The sequence below is a fragment of the Xiphias gladius genome, chromosome 19 (genome assembly GCF_016859285.1).
Source record: "Xiphias gladius isolate SHS-SW01 ecotype Sanya breed wild chromosome 19, ASM1685928v1, whole genome shotgun sequence".
NCBI lineage: Eukaryota > Metazoa > Chordata > Actinopteri > Istiophoriformes > Xiphiidae > Xiphias > Xiphias gladius.
This window is the reverse complement of record NC_053418.1, coordinates 5,453,733-5,472,161: the sequence shown is the minus strand read 5'-3', so window position 1 is coordinate 5,472,161 and position 18,429 is coordinate 5,453,733. Positions and strand designations below refer to the sequence as shown.

The 18,429-nt window shown below is 41.6% G+C and overlaps 1 protein-coding gene across 5 annotated transcripts in view; it reads right to left on the bottom strand.

Annotated features, from left to right (window-relative positions):
• The window catches only part of taok3a (TAO kinase 3a), a 70,115-nt gene extending 52,162 nt beyond the window's left edge, over positions 1-17,953 (bottom strand). The window contains exons 1-3 of one of the 5 annotated variants that reach the window (XM_040155075.1): positions 17,854-17,953; positions 17,361-17,532; positions 17,048-17,201 (exon numbers count right to left, since the gene is read on the bottom strand). The gene's annotated coding sequence lies outside the window, so the exon portion shown is untranslated. Of the gene's footprint in view, positions 1-16,562; positions 16,691-16,782; positions 16,868-17,047; positions 17,262-17,360; positions 17,533-17,853 lie in introns of those variants that run through there. The other 4 variants (XM_040155076.1, XM_040155074.1, XM_040155079.1 and 1 more) reach the window with 4 other exon arrangements.
• Positions 17,954-18,429: the final 476 nt, after the last annotated feature.

Here is an 18,429-nt window from a genome sequence, read left to right as displayed (position 1 = left end):
ATTGCAAGCACACGCACACCTTTGTTCCATCTCTAATAGCCTGAAACACTTGTTTTTTATGTCCCAGCGTTCTCAGATAAAGACAGTGAGAGGATGAAGACAGATTGTATGTGTTTCAGTTTTTATGTGTTGTGAATTCATGTAGAGTTACTTAGAACTTTATTATGTTGTAAAACTGCTAAGAGTGTTTAAAAATTCCAAGACCCCTATAAGTAAAACTAAAGATTTTTTTCCTATTAAAAAAAATATATATATATTTTTTTAAATAATCTTGTTTTTTAGATCCAAAAAAAGATGTTTTTTTTTTACTAAAGCCTTTCTGTATTAAAAAAGAAATGTACTGAAAATGTATCATTTAGGAACTGGTATTTGAAAGACAATGTGATGATACTGGTACCATTATCAAAACATTTTAAATCATAGCTAAACCTACAGACAGTTTGTTTATATTTTCATCACTGTACTTTGCGAGCACTTACTGCTGTACCATGTGCCTTCCGTGACATGCCTTCAGTAAAACACATGTCTAAATGTGGGGGTTTCATGTTTATGTAATTTCTTTTTTCACAGGCAATCATTTTGGTCAAACTCTATTTTTTGAAAACCCTTGTAGGCCCAGCACAGTACCAGTTCATAATTTTCAGAGCACGACTCCACCAGCGCCACCTCCTCTAAGCTGACTCACGGAACAAGCACGAACATGCACGAGTGTTGAATTTTATGAAAATTATGTCTGAAAATCATTCAATTAATCTGAAGCAATTTGCAAAGACTGCGCATGTGCACTTTAGCCACAATGTCCTAGTCCCCATGAGAATCTGAGACAAACAAATAAATAATAAAAAATATTAAATAAAACCTAAATCCCCCCCAGGGCTCACACTAACTTAGATCTTCTATTTCCAACTTGGACAAAAATTATCCTACATTTGCTTGGGTTCTGGCCGTGTGTCAGTAAGCGTATGTACAGGTTGAGTATGTGAGAGGACAATTTCCCATACGAGTGTATAGGCAGAGTTTGTAGGACAAGTATAACTGCATGTGTGTTTGTGTGATGTGTGCTAATAATGCCTCTTTGGATTAAAATGAAAGAAAGAGATAAAGAGGTCTCTCAGAGAGGATGAAAAACAATGAAAAACAGAGGCAAAGAGAAAAAAAAAAAAGAGAGGTAGGGAGGGAGTTGGTTCATGACCTTACAGAGGGGAGAAAAGGTTGAGGCTGATGAATCTCCATCTCTGCTCCTAGTGTCCATAATAATCAGAGGCAAGCCAAAATTTACTCTACATGAAAGAATACATGCGAAGAAATGTAAGGCAATAAGAAAGTTTTATCCCAGTGGTTCCCTAACTTTTTGGCCTGTGACACTTAAAACAAAGCAATGTCCACTCGCGAACCTGCCCGTTTTTTGTCATTTGTCCAAGCACTGAACACCACAAAATAAATTCTTTTCAACATCAGTGCCTTTTTATAGCAGTTAATTTGACATGTCATAGCAGGAAGAGCACAGATGTAATTAATAACATTAATAATGACTGCACTGCATTTAGGTGTGCCAACTTCAAGTGCCTGGTATTTATGCTTGCTGGCTCAATCACATGATTTACTGGAATACAAAAAGAAATTTAACCCATCATTATTGTGATTAGTTACACCTGTGCTTTCCTTACTATGACAAGTCAGGATATTTGCCATAATAAAGGATAAAGATCAACTAACCTGATTAAGCCCTTCTAAGGTGGAACAAACAAATATCTGCAAAGCAAAACAACATGGAGGACAGCGAGCAAAGACAACAGCGGCAGTGAACGGAATAGGAGTGATGTCCTTTGTGGGAAGTGTTGCACGCAAGATATCATTACTGTTTTCTTGTTCTACTGATATCGCCATCTCGAGGAAGAATTCAACAGCAAGTGGAAGTTTTTCACTTAAGTATAATCTTTGCCTCGGTAGGAATGGACTAATTTAAACCTGAAACAAACAAGAATTTCATCCACAATTACATCCACCATACACTCTGTAAGCCTATGTTCAATTTGTCCAATCTGATCAATATGAAATTCTAACGGCAAGTGTGGACACAAATTTACTAAGTTCAATATAAGGAGAGGAAACACGATTGCGGTGCAAAATGTTATTTTAATTTTGCTTGGCTTGTGTAACCAAGCAGGATGCTTCAAAATTCTAACTGAAAAACCCGTTTGGGGCGTCTTGGTCCCATTGACTGAATTACAAGCCTCTAGGATTCAACCACCAACCACAGCTCATACAATCTCAAATTAATACAATTATTGCAGATGCAATTCTTCTTATCATCAAGAAGTTAGATCAAAAATCTAAGTGGAAACACATTCTCTGACAAGCTAAACCCCTTTGGCCTCAAAACCTTTTGTTCCATCTTTACATTTACTGCGGCCTGTTCAGGTGGTGGTCCTGCTGGCTAATGAGCCCATACCAGGAGTTAATGACAGGGTTGGGTGACTGGAGACCAGTCAATCAGAGGGTTAACAGGGTGTAATCTGTAAGGCATTGGCCCACACACAAGCCAAATTTAATCCATAAAGCTGACCTAAGGTCACCGGGTTCAACAGAGAATCAGTCAGAATCGGTCTACACCAGCTCAGTTTCATGACACCCACTCTCAACTGCAAAATGAACATGTTCTCAGCGCTCACACTGCTGGTGATAAATGATTTATTACGAGTCCCAGTATCAATGTCATTGCACCAGTTTTACAATGACATAACCCCCTTGGAATATTAGCTAATTCAAAAGTTAATAGTATTCGCCAACTAAAGGCATGCACAATGTGCATAGGTAACAAGAAAAATCTAGCATTTCAACAAGGGCCAAATTTAAACTACAGACATTGCAGTTTTAATACTACAAGAATACTTCAGGGAAAAGAAAAACACATCTAAAAATAAAACAACACATAATTATTCAACTTTTAGACTCTTCTCCCACTGGGACATTTCCCCTGCTTTTGTATGCTTACACCATAACAGTATAATTAAAAACAGCACAGTCACATGGACAAGCAAATTATTCTCTCAGCTGGAGTATGATCTGAGGGAAATTCAATCTAAACAAACGGTATTTACAAGGATTTAAGTTTGTGGCTGTTAAGTTAAAAAATATGACAAACCTGGTATTATGGTTTATTCCAATACATGGATTTGTTCCAATGTGTGCATGAGAAGGATGGTTATGTAAGAAAATGTGAAACATGACACTAAATTTAACACAGGGGAAAATCTGAGGGATTTATTTAAGATGTCTTTCAAGTTTATGTTGTGGTGGAATATAAATACAGGCAAAATAAAATTATATTCCTGTTGCTGATTCACAAAAAAAGGGAAGAAAAGAGGCAGACAGCAGTTAAGAGTAAATGTCAATTAGGTTTGTTCATTGAGGTCTATGCCTTTGGGGTCGAGTTGTTATTGACCCTGGGTGACACAGCGGCTGCTGCTGGTGCTAAACTGGTGTGAAAGTGAAAGACGGGCCATTTGATGAGTGCTGGTGTTTTCATCAGTGTGTGTAACACTCACTGCCACTGGCCATATCTAGGCAGGCTCAGCTGGGACTTGGTGACTAGATGGGCAATATTGTCTAGGCAATAACCCAGGGCCTGTTTATGACACTATCAATTCCTAGCCGTATTGATTTTCATTGTGGCTGCAAAAATACTCTTCCGTTGCACACCCAAACACGACAGCTGTGGAATCACAGATGCACACACAACGATGTGCAAGTGTACTAAGGCACGTGTGTACACAATGACTGAAGACCTATGTTTTGTACAACTATAAACAAATACTCAAGTGCATACACAAATATTAGCTCATACATGGTGGTATGTCAGAGAATATAGCAGTGAGGGTTATCAGTTTGGGAATGTTTGACATCAAGGCCACATGACAATGACATGCCAATACAGATTAACTATGATTTGCACCCACTGTGTCATGGCTGAGGTTTGAGCCCCCGTATCATGTGTTCTGGCCCTTCAAAGACTCATGTGTTCTTTGCATGTGTCTTCGGAGAAGACTCATGCCGAGATAGTCCTAACTTTGTCCCTGACACCACACTAACAAGTGCCTGTGGTCAAAGGCCTACACGGGCTAGTGAGTCATCGTGCTGCTGTAGCCCCATTATGCTTTCCCACAAGGCCATGCAAAATGCATGAGAGTACCAGAGAGTTTGAGCATATGAGAAAAAATGTGCAAACACACATTGGCTTGGCACATGTACACAGCCATACATCCATTACATGAAGTGATAAAGTTGTTAAATCAGCAGTGTGCATTCACACACACACACACACACACACACACACACACACACACACACACACACACACACACACACACACAGACTTCTTCTCGTGGAAGTACACACCAGCTGATCTAGTTTCAGCTCCAAGTGTGTGTGTGTGTGTGTGTGTGTGTGTGTGTGTGTGTGTGAGTGTGTAAGGGGAGGGCTGAGCGTCAAGTGAAGCGCTACTCTAAAGCCCAACAGGATTTTCCAATCAAGAGCAGCAGAAAGATTAATAGAGGCCTATTGGCTGCTCTGTAGTGAAAGCAGTGCAAAAGTGAAATTGTTACAGTGAATAGGACATGCAGCTGCCACTTGCTGGGTTTTTCTCATCATGAACTATTAAAAGAGACTCAAATTAACAGACAGGTTGAGCTGCATTAGCTGGAGTGTGAATGATGCTCTAGTGCCGTGAATGGCAGAGTCAAGCTACGACTGTCCTTACATGTGTCCACCTTTACCAGACCGGGTGAGTGAATCAGGTTCCCCCCCCACTCTGTGATCTGGTACAAGAGCCTGAGAACTAAGATTTATATCCCTTGCCTAAAGAAATATTTTAATCTTTTGAACGGAATTATTTCCCTAATCTGCCACCAAGGTTTGCCAGATGCAGAGCAATACTGACTGCCCTCCAGACAAAGCAAAAGCAATGAACACAAGTCTATTCTAAATCTTCCAAACAGCTCAGTGAATGGATTCCATGTAAGACATCTATGCTGGGTGAATGAGACGCCCTCTCTGACTTTCTTAAAGGCCATGTTCTTGGAGGGAAAACAATGATGTCATGTAGTCATTCGCCGGGGCCTCACAGGATGGCGGGGGATGTTGTGATTCACGGTTATACATTTATGGCCAGGACTCCCACAGCTGTCAGCTTCATAACAGACTGAACCAGAAAATGCGCTCAGCAGAACGCAGACCTCTGCCAAGGCTAATGTAAAAAAAAAAAAAAAAAAAACATACACCAGACTTCAGAGGAAAAAATTCAAATTCATAGTAAGTGATCCAGATATGCCCCAAAAATTGGCTCTTTCCTGACCCATGCCCCATCCCTCCACCAAGTTTGGTGCCAATCGGTTCAGTAGTTTTTGCGTAAACCTGCAGACAAACAAACAAACAAACAAACAAACAACAAACAAGCAGACGGCGACACACCCTGAGTCCAGTTCTGCCAGAGGTTTCTTTCTGATAAAAAGGAGTTTTTCCACTCCACTGTCACCAAGTGCTTGCTCGTGGTTGGAACTGTTGGGCTTCTCTCTTTAATATTGTAAGGTCTTGACCTTACTCTGTAAAGTGCCTCAAGATAGTGTATGTCATGATTTGGCACTATATGAATAAAATTGAATTTAACTTTGAATTTTCTGAAGGAGCCTGTGGCTTTCAGTTGACTGTGAAGAGAAGAAGACCAAAAAGATGGGGTGGAGGCATGGGGATTTGTGTGTAAGAGTCTGCAAATGGTTCCAGACAGACACCACAAACTTTGTCTAACTCACTGAATACTAAAATGACACAGTGCCTCTATTGTTCTCATTTGAACAGTGTGATGGAAGAGCTGTTATGTGTCAACACGGAAATGGCTTGAAGTGTCTGAGAAGGTGGTTGGTAATTTGACTCATCTAGCAATAATGCCTCAATGGATGCGATGCAGCAGGAGAGGCCTAAGCATGCTAACCTATAACCTTCTTTCCCTCCTTTCCTTATAAAAGAAAAGAGAGAATGATGAGCCAAAATGAAAGAGAAAGACGGGGAGGAAATTAAGCAGAGGAAACCCCAAAAAGGAAACATGCATCTAGGCCACTGAGTCATTTCCCTTGTGTTTTGCCTCTTCCCCTTCTTCTTTTTCAAATATACACTGACAGTATAAATTATGTACATCATCACTGGGGTTTACACAGAGTGGGAGAGGGCCCATGGGTTTTAGGCCTTAGGATTTCAGCTTTTTATCCCCTGTAAAGTCTGCCCGCAATTAATTTGGGAATTAATTCAGGCTCAGAACTTAGCCTCCCCCTGCCTCTTTTAGATCTGTACTGATTCATCCAAGCCTCTTTCACACACAGACACAGACACACACACACACACACACACACACACACACACACACACACACACAAAGAGAGGGGAGTAAAAAAACATATATCATCTAGCCTGCGGAGGACAGATTTTACCCACACAAATGCCTTAAAGGTATCACTTATGTGGTTTAATACATTAAACTAAATGACATGTTTACTAAATTCATTTTTAAAATGGCTATTTGCATGTGTAGAAACAGCTGTAGAGGATCAGGCCAATTACATAAAAAGATTCAACGTGCATCAATATGCCAACTGTAGCTAAAGCGTTGAGTCTTTAAAACTTCAGGCACTGAAGTATTGATGGGTCGTGTTAAACGATTGTTTGTGAAAATGAAACTACCCACTAAAAACAGGCCTAAACACAGGCAACAGCTTGGCTGGGTTAGACCAGGCTTTATCAAATAGAGATTTTCCATCCCCATAAAAGGTACTTGCAGTAGCCAGCCATCGACGCAACTTGTTTGGACACGTAAATGTCATGTGTGTCTCTGTTTGTGGACATGAGTGATTTGAGACCGTCCAACATTTTTCACCATCGCTGATGTACAGTGGTCAGGAAATAGCGATCATTTTCATTATCAATCGATTGGTCCACTCTTTTTTCAGTAAAGCAATTCACTGGTTAGTTATTAATTACAATGTGGGAATATCATGAACCATTCCCATTACAAGTTCTGACAGCCAAAGGGGAATTCTTTAAATTGCATGTTTTGTCTGACCAACAGTTAAAATCCAAAAAATTAATAAAAAAAACAAATAAAAGATGTGTACACAAGTTTGAAACAGATGGCTTATATCTGTTAAAATGCCCTCAACCAAAATCTTGTGTACAGTCAAGCTCTCTGCATGCAACTTTCTCACCTAGTATGCTTTAGAAGGAATTCAGCTGACCACTAATTGCAAGTTGACTCAGTTTCTAGCTCAAAGACATAGACAGGCTAAATGTGGAGTTCAGTACATCGGGGTTATGCACTTCACTTTTTATTTATTCATTATTTATTCTGCTGTTTTCCCTCATCTCTAACATTCACTGTTGGTCCAAGCTTGCTGTTCCTAGTGGGATCCATTAACTTTTCCAACCGCTCACACCCTGTCTCTTTGGGAAGGGGGAATGGAAAGGGGGTTTAAGAGCACTCACTAGTTCCTCCCAGCAAATTTTCACTATCACTACATCTTCCACCAGTCTGATCTCACAAGTATACACAGATCAAACGTCATTACCCCTACAATCCACAAAACCGTGCAGTCGTGTGTGTGTTGTCAATAAATAATTAATCAGGTAAATCTTTGTATTGGAAATATTTATCAGAAAAAAAGGAAGGGCCATAAATTAATAACAGGAACCTTTTATTTATACCACAGAGCAAAATAAATCAGAGAGAGAGAGGATGTGTGTGTATGGTTAAGAAAGAATGAGACATATACACACAATAGCTCTTAGACTAGATGGATGTCAGGGAGCATCATATGCAGTAGACCTACTTGGTGTCCATTATGGCCCTCAATCATGGTTATTATCTTGACTTTGGCTGTGTGTGTCTTTGTGTGTGTGTGTGTGTGTGTGTGTTATCAGTATTAATCAGTTCACAGCCCTGGCGTCTTTAAGTTTCCTAGAAGATTTCTTGATACTACTGTACAATTGAAAACTCTTAAGTCACAATGTCCGTCTAGACTTAGATGCTATCAACACTTTCGAAGCTAATCTATGAATGACTGTTTAATTATCTTGTGTGTTACAGAGATCACAAGGAGAATCAACAAAATCCACCGTGTGATTATTGGTGAGAACAGTAACTTGAGCCTTGAAATCTAATCCGGCAGTAATATTGGCCTGCTTCCTGCTCCTTTACTGTGAATTGATTAAGAATGTACAATAGACTTTCCTATCTGACATAGCCCCTCTATCACACCACAAAAGAATAGCTGGACACGGGTCATGTAAGCCGTCGTCTATGAAAATCCAAGAAGGGTGTATGCATAAGCTTCTTTGATGCTCTCATGGCCTGATAATTTAACCATTTCCTCATTTGCCCTCTGGGACGATATCATCCCTGCAATTATCCTAAATTTCATGGCCTCCTGGCTTTGTAGTGCTGCACATCTGGTTCTTTTGTGTTTGTGTATGATTAGAACTTGTGTGTGCGCGAGTGAGAGAGGAAACGAGAATGAGTGAGGGAAGTTGAGGGGCAGGGTGTTGACTGGCAGAGTTTCCTCCAAGTCACAGTTTAATTGGACAATTGTTCAATTTAACCTCGGGCTTTCTGGGTTCCGAGAGGCATACAAAGCCATCCTAATATGGACTATTAACCAAGAAAAGGGTGGCAGAAGCACTTGCTTTGGCTTACTTTGCATTCTTTTTCCTCACGAGAAACTCCCATGTTCCCTCATACAATACGATACACGATTTACATCCAGTCTGATGAATCAGAGGTTTAAATAGCTGTGTTGTCCAACAGTGTAAACTCCATAATTTGTTGGCCTTGATGTTATCTTAAATTTAAAATCATTGTTGTTGTTTTTTTTGTGGGGGGGGGGGTTCCTGCAAAAAACATATTCAAGCAATCTAAGGCACAGACTTAACTAAAAAAATAAAATATAAAAGTCACATTTAGCCTGATTCACTGCTGGATTGCAAGAGCACAACACATCTCGCCCATATTCATCAGAGGCAAATCTCCACTTGACCCAATGGAGGCTGTCCAGTCATAGCATTAGGGAAGCACAGAGCCTGGGCAGAGGCCTAGTTTCTCTCGGGACTGGGGGGATGGGGTGGGTTTGGCGCACACTCTGGTAGCCCAACAGATGAGGCGTTATCAAGCATTTACATCAAGTTCGGTGGCAGCCAGACCAAAAATGTTCAGCGCGATCTTCCCAGATGACAATCACCCTTAAAATACCTGCACCATTTTGTAATGGTATGGAATGAAAGCATTTCAGCAATCATTAAATAATGCTAACTTGCCAGCACTGGCCAGAGTGACCACTATTGTGCTGACCTGGAAGTGCTCAACCAAAACACCAATGAAATGTGCTCTGTAATGACACTTAAAAAGAAGTAAAAGACAGGTTCAAAAATATGTTTAAAATATGATGTAGAACTGTGAGACACAAAAGCGCTTTGGGCAGGCAAAGGAAGCTCCCAAAATAGACCAGTGTGGTGCAGTGTATTACCTCACCCCCACTCACATCAGCAAACATGTCCATCGCAATTATGCATCCAAGCCTTGCTGACATGCCCCACTCTGCTAAGCTAGCAGTGCATATAGTTTTCCCAGCCGGTTGCATGCAAGGGAGAGTCAGCAGAATTGATGGAAATTGTAGGCCTAAGACATGACACTTTCAATTTTTTAAAGACCCCTATTACAGTAAACCATGTAGTTCTAAAAATACGCCTGCCTAAGCCCTTTCCTTCTTTCTGCTGAGCTAAATTAAGCCCCAGACCCAGTAGGGGTGGTGGTGGGAAGAGATAACACAAGTCAGCCATCAGCAATGGTAATGTCTCTTTGGGTGATGATGATGGCTGCTCATAATTCCCCAGCACTACTTGGCGTAGTCATGGAAGAGCAGAGAGAGGCTTGCAGAGCTCTCACATGAGAGCTGGAGACAGATGTAGCCAGACATAATGGGGGTTGAAAAGAGGGGGAGGGAGGGTGGAGGGGCCAACTCATGGCCACAGCTGCAGCCTCGCCAAAGGATCGGAGGCGCACTTCTAATGAAGGGCTGTAATCAAGTTGCTCGTGCTAACCTCCCACACCCAGTCAGGCTGACTTGCCAAAATGCCTCTCTTATGACAGAAGGCTTAGTATGCTGGAGGAAGAAAACAAAGAGGGGATGAACAGTCCATATAATGCAAATGAAAGAATGACGTGTTTAACAACCAATCTGTTCTGCATTTTGGCATATAACATATCAATACTACATGTGGTAAACAAGTTAAGCCAGATGTCATGCTAGCAGAGAGTCTGTGAAATACGTGAAAAGGAAAAAAAAAATAAAAATGATTTGACATACTAAGTATATAAAGGATGGCATGCACCTCCAGACACAAGCCACAACAAATGTCCTCTAATGTGTGCAATATTTTCAGCTGTTCAATGGTTGACAGCTGGATTCTACCACTCGCCAAAGAACTAAACAAGATGGTCAGACTAAGACAATTTCCAGCAGTATGAAGTGGCGAGTGAACAGCAGAAGTGGCACACTCACTAGGGAGGCATTTGTTGATGAGACATCTGTTGGGCACTGACTTCCTCCCCTCCGAAACAGCTTTCAGTAGACCAAGGCCATGACTCAGGTCTGCACCAGCTGGTTGGCCATGACTAGATCCATTTCATATTATTCCCTATGACTCCTATCATGGTCAGTTGCGCAAATACAGTTTCCAACAAATCCAGAAGTAAATGCTGATGAAGGAGTTTCTGATTATGACCTGGTCTTTTGGACTTCGTGGACATGGACCACCAAATGGATAATAAAAAGGATATTTTGCTTAGGAAGTGAAGACTTTCAAGTGCATTTACAAACACACAATTAAATTGAGAAGGTAGATGGCTGAGTCAGTCTTGGTTACAAACACTACGTTGATGCCCACCAGAAAAAAGCTTTGGGATCCACCTAGGGCTGTGCCATATGACCAAAATCTCATATCCTGATATAGGTCATTTCATATCCACATAACAATACATATCAAAATATAGCACATTTTCTGTAAATTCAATGAATAAATAGTTTATACTATACCTATTAGCACCAACTCAAGGAACCCCGTTTCTACACCGAGTAAATTGGGCCCATGTCTTTGCAGATGTAAGTCGCAACAGCAGCCGCTATCTCCTTCCATCTTTTTGATTCTTTGCCACACTTGTTACGCGGGCACAAACCTCTTGCACTTTCTGAGTCTGGGGTTTGTTTTGAGCGCTCAACTACACTTTTGTGGCCCTCATACATAGACTCTCTCCATACTGTTTGACATGATTCTTGCGTAGGTGGTAAAAAAAGGTTAGTGGTGTTTGAGTCTGTTGTGGGGACCAGCCTGTGGCATTATTTGAAAAGTATGGTTTTCTGGTCCGTGTCTGACTTTTCATACCCAAGCCACATCCATGCGACATTTCTAGGCATTCTTTTAAGTACAAGCTCCCCGTTTTGTCTTGGCTGGTTGGAGTCCTTCCCTGTTTGGAATTACCGCATTCTGTGTCACGTTCACTTTCCTCCATGTTTGTTGGTGTTGTTGTATTAAGCAAATTTCCTGTGTGCTTTGGAGCCGTGTTGTGGGGAGGAAAAGCGTCACCCAAATGACGTAAAATGTTACCGAGTGCGATTTGCAACACAACAAAATAAACGATAAAATATAATACGCAATGACAGACGTTTTTCCATCGACAGAGAATATATCGTCATAGCGGGCAGCCCTTGATCCACCCACTGTGACAATTGGCATGTGTATGCAATCCTCATGTTTGGGTAATCAAATTAAGTGCCACTGCTACCGTAGACTAATCCTGCTACCAAATATCTCTGCTTTCTTGCTGGCTTCACAAGACCATGATCTAGCAGCAGTGCAGAGTTTTGCTGTCTTTTGAAATCATCATTAAAAGCAGTATGCATGAACACATCTGCTAGTAGAGGAGAGGTGGGGGTAGGGAGGGCACTATTCTCCTTGTCATCTGAGACAGCATTCCCATATTAGACATGCTAAACCAGATCACAGCAAAGCATTAAGCCTGACAGCAGTGCTTTAATATTTGATGCTCTCTGCTACCATGACATAAACCACAAAACTGCTGTAGCACCGTCTAAACTGTCAATTCTGTAATATATTTTTCAACAGTCAACCCTCTGTCACGTGGAAGTGGAGAAACATTCATCGCTTTCAGCAGAGAACTGTGAGAGATGCTGAGGTGGATTAGTCTGCAGTAGTGTTTTCAAACTTGGCCAAAATTACGTTTGATTATTCTTAAAAAACATACAGGCTCAAACCATTTGAATATCTATTTTTGCGCATTATGTCCATAAGAGGGCAAACCAATACAACAAGAGACATAACTATTTGGGTGCATAGTTTTGAGATGTGCCCCCAGGTTGTTAGTGCTGGAATGGTCAGCTAACTGTAGCTTACATGGCTTGCATACAACTTTATCTCGAGGCTCCACAATTTTGCCGTCTACTGACCAAAATCCGAAGTGTTTCCAAGCTAGGCTTTTTAGATTGCTCAAGGTGCAAATCACTCTCTCTGCTGCCAGGTTGGGTTGGGAACTCTCTGCCATCATAACCACAGGGTGTTTGCTGAATTATTTGCTCATTTCAGCTTGACCTATATTTCATTTTTAATCAATGAAAGTGACATGTGACTCCTGTCCTTCATGCAGTGCATTTAGTGCAGTGGCCCAGGCCCACGCAAGAACTCACAAAGGCAGTAAGCTGCGTTGGTGCTGCTTTTTTTCTTTTTTCCTCACAAGTGAATATTAATTTTCAACAAACAAATGTCTTTTTTAACAATTCGATTATAAAATGCAATTTGGAAAATTCGTTAACAGCGCTTGTCAGCAGAGAGGAGTAATGTGTGTTTTTCACTTCAACAGGTTGCTCTAGATGCAAAACAAAACACACTAAGACTTTCCCCACTGACATCAAGGGTTTCAACTTGTGAAAAATATCAAAATGGCTGTCTCAGAGATATGCTGAGCTGACGTAGTGCACAACCACTTAATGCATTACGGGGTTGGTGGCAAGCAATAAGAGATATGAGCCTACCAGTGGGCCTGTCATGATTCTTCCAACACCAGAGCACGTTACTTGTAAACTTTGACACGCAACTGAGCCCGCACAAGAGGAGGATGCAGAGTGAAGAGTCAAACAAACTGAGAAGACATCACTGGCTAGATATTAGCTGAGACAGAGGTGCCTGTGTGAAACACTCTTTTCGCTGCTAATTAAAATAGGCCCAGGTTCTGCTTTGCCACAAGCCAGCATTTATGCCTTCTGGTTGCTCTGAAATTAGACAAGTCACTACAGCACATTAGAAGAGCTGTGCAACAGAAGCTTAGACAGGCAAATAGAGGTTACAACAACTACAACTACTATAGCCTGTTTGACAGCGGGCACCTGCAGAAACCAGAAGTGTTTGTAATTAATGAGTGGGGTTTGAGGTTTCTGTTTTGTTGAGTCTATCTTTAATCTTTGTGTTAATATAATAAGTTAATGTAATAATTTTGAGCTAACATAAAGACAAATTTTCTCATCAGGATCAGATGTTAGGCTCAGCAACATAGCAAACAGTGTCTTTCTCAAACACTCTGCAGCATTTTGGATACTAGCCACCATGTGGCCACTAAATTTGGGGATGGCCTTCCCACTGTTCTATATCATGCTGCTTTGCCTTCCTACTATGCAATTTAAAAGCTTTTCATGAATTTACTGCCTCCATGAGCAAATCCACTGATCACTGTCTTCAGATTATATGACTTCAGTACAAAATGTTGCCGTCATAATTACTGGTGTGACCGCACTGTAACTACTGTAAAACGGCCCTCCTGAAAGTTTTAAGGGCTGAATAGTTGGAAAGGAGAAGCACCCACTTCCTATTCTGCTTTCAGCTTTCTGTCAACTATGGTTCTCTCTTCAACTGCTTATTTGGAATGCCAAAATAGAGTGATCAAACAGTGCCATCTTCTAACCTCAGCTTGGTTTTATTAACCTGTGTCAGGCTACTTCACAATCACAAAACATTAATACGACCAGTGGCGTCAGTACACCAACGGAGGAATTACTGGTTACCTTGATATTTTATATATATTCAGTTATCTGAGAACAGAAACTGAGAAACAGGCCTTCACAGTACGTCGCTGCTCTGCTGCTGCATCATTGGCAGCAGCAGTTTTAGTGATAGTTTCTGATTGTTTCAGGTCCTCTAATACGACTGACATTGTCAAATTTGTTAAGTTTTTTTCTGTTGATTTCTGAAAGCACGACATTAGGCTCTGCACGGTGAAAGGCTTTTTACTGCTTGGTAATATTTTTTTGAATGAAACTTGTCCACAAACAGAGCAGAACAGGTAGCCTTATATGGCAGTTTTAGGGGTGTTGATTACGCTATTGATGAGATCTCATAAACACGCATCCCCTCATGAACAGACGGCATTCATCAGGTTGAAATGAACAATTTTCTAACAGGCATCTTTTACTATTTTCCTGGAGTTTTATAGACAAAACGGTTAATCGATTAATTGAAAAAAATAATTTGCAGATTAATCGAGAACCACTCTTCTTGTAGCATGTTGCCGGCACAGTCCTATAAAATGTGTGTTCGCACAATTTGACTCAAGCCTGACCTTGAACACAATTTAAACCGGTACAGTGTGGGCGCCTGCTCTTATTATGAACATGGTCCAAAGTGGGAGCAACACCCCCCCCAGCCCCACACACCCTGTCACTGACAGCCATATCAGCCAATTGTCAAGAGCAGCTGATGTGTCCTTTCCCAGTGCATCCACCAGCGCACACGCACACACACACACCACTGAAACTCTAAAGGATTTGTGCAAATTCATGAAAAGACCCCTGACTAATAATAATCATTAATTATTCTTATTACCAATAATCTCTCACACAGCTCTATAAAAAGACATGACTGTTAGCAATATACTTATGACTGCCTCTACCTGTCTAAAAGAAGCTTGTTGGCACTTATATGTAAGACAACTTACAAAAAGGTACAGAGACGTGTGTCATTCAGTGTTTAACAAAGGCCAAATGAAAGCAGAGGAACACGTAATAATTTATCCATAATAGTCTATTGATTACGTGCCTATTAAAAATGACTCTCTTCAATTTCTTGGCCCTTTTACTTTTGGTCTTGAGAAGTCTCACATTTCACAACCTGCCCTATAAAAAGCTTTTATCTCACCAGATGTAGCTAACCTCAGTCGGGTCCATAGGTACTCGAGACGAGCATTTAGCACGTCATGACCTGTGTATCATCAGCCTGCAGTATTTGGCACCAGCAACCTTTCTGTATCAGTGCTGGATGAGTGAAACATTTACCTCAAAAATGGCACAATCAGAGTAAAATCATAAACGCCGAACTGCCCTAGATACCATCACTCATAAGGAAGTGTGTCGCTTTCAGTTCCCTCTCTCGGTTGCATGGTCAGTGGGGTTTGAGAATGAGCCTCCTAGATATGGGTGATGTCAACAAGGGAGAGGGTTTGCACAACAGTCCTGTGCCCTTTGAAGGAAAGGGCTGCAAATCTGAACTAGGGCACTGAAACTCTTGACTAGAGACATAGTGGCTAAAAGATTGTAAAGAAAAAGCACAGACCTTGACAACTACTCGAAAACTCACTCGTTTCCTCAAAATATCTTATCTTCTTTAACTGATTTCAGTTAGACACTTCTTGCCCAACATCCACGCTACATCCCTTTCTGTGAACCTCGGAGCAGAAAGAAATACAGTATAAAAAAAAACAAAAAAAAACCAAACAAACAAACAAAAAAAACGCTCCACTATAAATCGATTTGAATGACATGCAGGTGCAGTGTCATAATATGGGATACAATTCTGGTGATCCGTGGCAGAATGTGCGTGGGCAGGCTTCTTGAAATAAATCTTTACAAGCGGCACGGTTTAGTAGCGAAGCCCGGGTCCTGCTGCCTCTCACTCATGCGCCCTACACACACACACACACACACACACACACACACACACACACACACGAGAGATGACATCATGTTGGGTCAGCTCGGGCTTCAGCGCTCGGCTCGCTCCCTACATCTGCCATTTCGAGCGCGTCATGTCAGCAGCCTACGTTGGCTCTCACCGCTGCTTTTTTTTTTTTTTCTCCTTTTTCAAAACCGATGCACTATCCCCCATGCAGGTGGCGACCACTTGCAAGCTTTCACGCCAGGGAAGGACTTTCGAAACCAAAGGTTAAATGGCGTGCGTGCGGTTATTGCCGCTGGCTTAAAATGAATGCGAGCCTAAATGTTACGATCGAAATCGTAAAAAACCAAAAAAAAAAAAAAAAGTGTCAAGGATGCAGATAATGCTCGCCCGGTTAACGACCGCGGAGGGACGTAGTAAAATGTCGTGGCTCGGGTCGTGTGCAGCGGACGTTACACGCCGTCTCAACGGAAAGCCATTGTGACTGTTGCCTTGATAGTAAAAATCTCACTCACAACAATGTAGGGATGCAATGGAAGGTACCACGGTCGTTTTAGACGCGACAGACTCACGCACGCTGACCCACATTGCAAGACGACGCTGAAATAACCCCTCGGACAAGTTTAGTTTTTCAGCGTCAAGTCGCCTTGACTTGACGCTAAGAAAAAAAAAACAACAAACCCCTACTGTACACTTCATTACAACCTGTCATCCGTTTTTGCGCCTCGTACTTACCCCCACCACCACCACAACCACCCCCCCCAGGAACAAACCAAACAGGAAAGCGCCTTCCCCGTCAGTTCAGAGCGGTGAATATCCAAAATTCAGCGTAGATTTTCGGCAGGTGCAGGGACACATCAATCGACAAAAAAAAAAAAAAAAAGAAAACAAAAAACGTGCACTTCGCTCAAGACCGTTGGAAAAAAAAAAAAAAAAAAAAAACCCCAGCGAAAACCTACGCACTTAACCCCGGCGAGCAGATGCTGCTCTCCGTACTCACCGCCTCCGAGTAGAGTGGCGTTCAAACAACAACCCGAACAACGTCGAAACCAGGCGATGGTGGTCATTCCCCAACTTCAGGTGCAGCCCCCTGTGAGCGCCCGTCTCTACTCGTCTGCGTCCACTTTTACCGCTCTGACATTTAGCTGCGGTAGCTTTTAGCCGTTGAGACAAGAGGAAGTGTCATTTCAGTTTGAGAGCGCCAGCGTATAGCACGAGCTGGTAACCGTTAAAGAGAGAGAGAGGTGGGGGGACCAGTGACAGTGACACAACAACAGAGGGGGGGGGGGGATAAAAAAAAAAAAGCGGCTCACCTTTAGGAAAAGTCGTCGTGGTGGAGAAGCGAACGCACTCCGAGGGCATTTAGTCCGACTCTGAAGATGTCGGTGTGACTTCGCGAAGTGCTGTCAGTCGGTCTGGACTTCCTGAATGACGGAGCGGCGGGAGCACAACCCCTCGCCCGCGTTTGACAGCTACTTTGACAGACTGGCGGAAATAAAGTTGTCACATGTAGTGAAGGATGAGCGCTTTCCAGGCTGTGGGTGTTTTGTTTGGTTTTTGGTTTTTTTGTTTGTTTGGTTTTTTTTTGGGGGTGTTGTTTTCTTTTTTGTTCATTAGGGGGGGTTTTTTTGTACAGAATAAATACTAAATTGATTGTTTTGCGAGTATCTTATGCTCAAGTGGTTCACCCAAATCAAATGCAAAAATAATATATATATATATATATATACAGCATTACATGTCTCCTCAGTAACGCTGCTCTGAATAACAAGATAAGTTAAAAGTTAACGGGCGGCAATCCTTCACCTTATTTTCTTTGCAGATCATTAAAGATGCATGGACTGAGTCATCCCGATTCCGTTGCAACTTCGTCGACGGCAATCCAGCTCAGTCGGCGTGAATGTAGCCTACTTAGTGCAATGCTGCCACCTGCTGTTTCACTTTCGAAGTTCAACTTTAACACCCCGATCGGCACCGTATCTTGAGATCAGGTTACCTATTAAGACCACAGACCTTGAAAAGGAAAGGAAAAAAAAAAAAAAAAAAAAAAAAGCAAAGCCATAAGGATGTACCTGGAATTATGGGCGAAAATGGGTCCTTTGTAAAAAAAATAGATAAATAAAACACTCAGAAAACACCTCTTTATTTGTTTTTTGTAGTTCATTGTATTACAGTATATATAGAAGCAAATTATAGCGGTAATAATTTCAATGTTACAGGCAACTGAATACCTTGTTGTCCTGGATGGATTATAAGACAATGGGCAGCTGGGGACAGACGTGCAGAAGGCCCCACACAGCTCCTAGATAAGAGCAACACATGCCAGATTGAAAGAGATGCAACGACATATGGTTTTGCATCTCTTTGTAGTGTTTTTTCGTC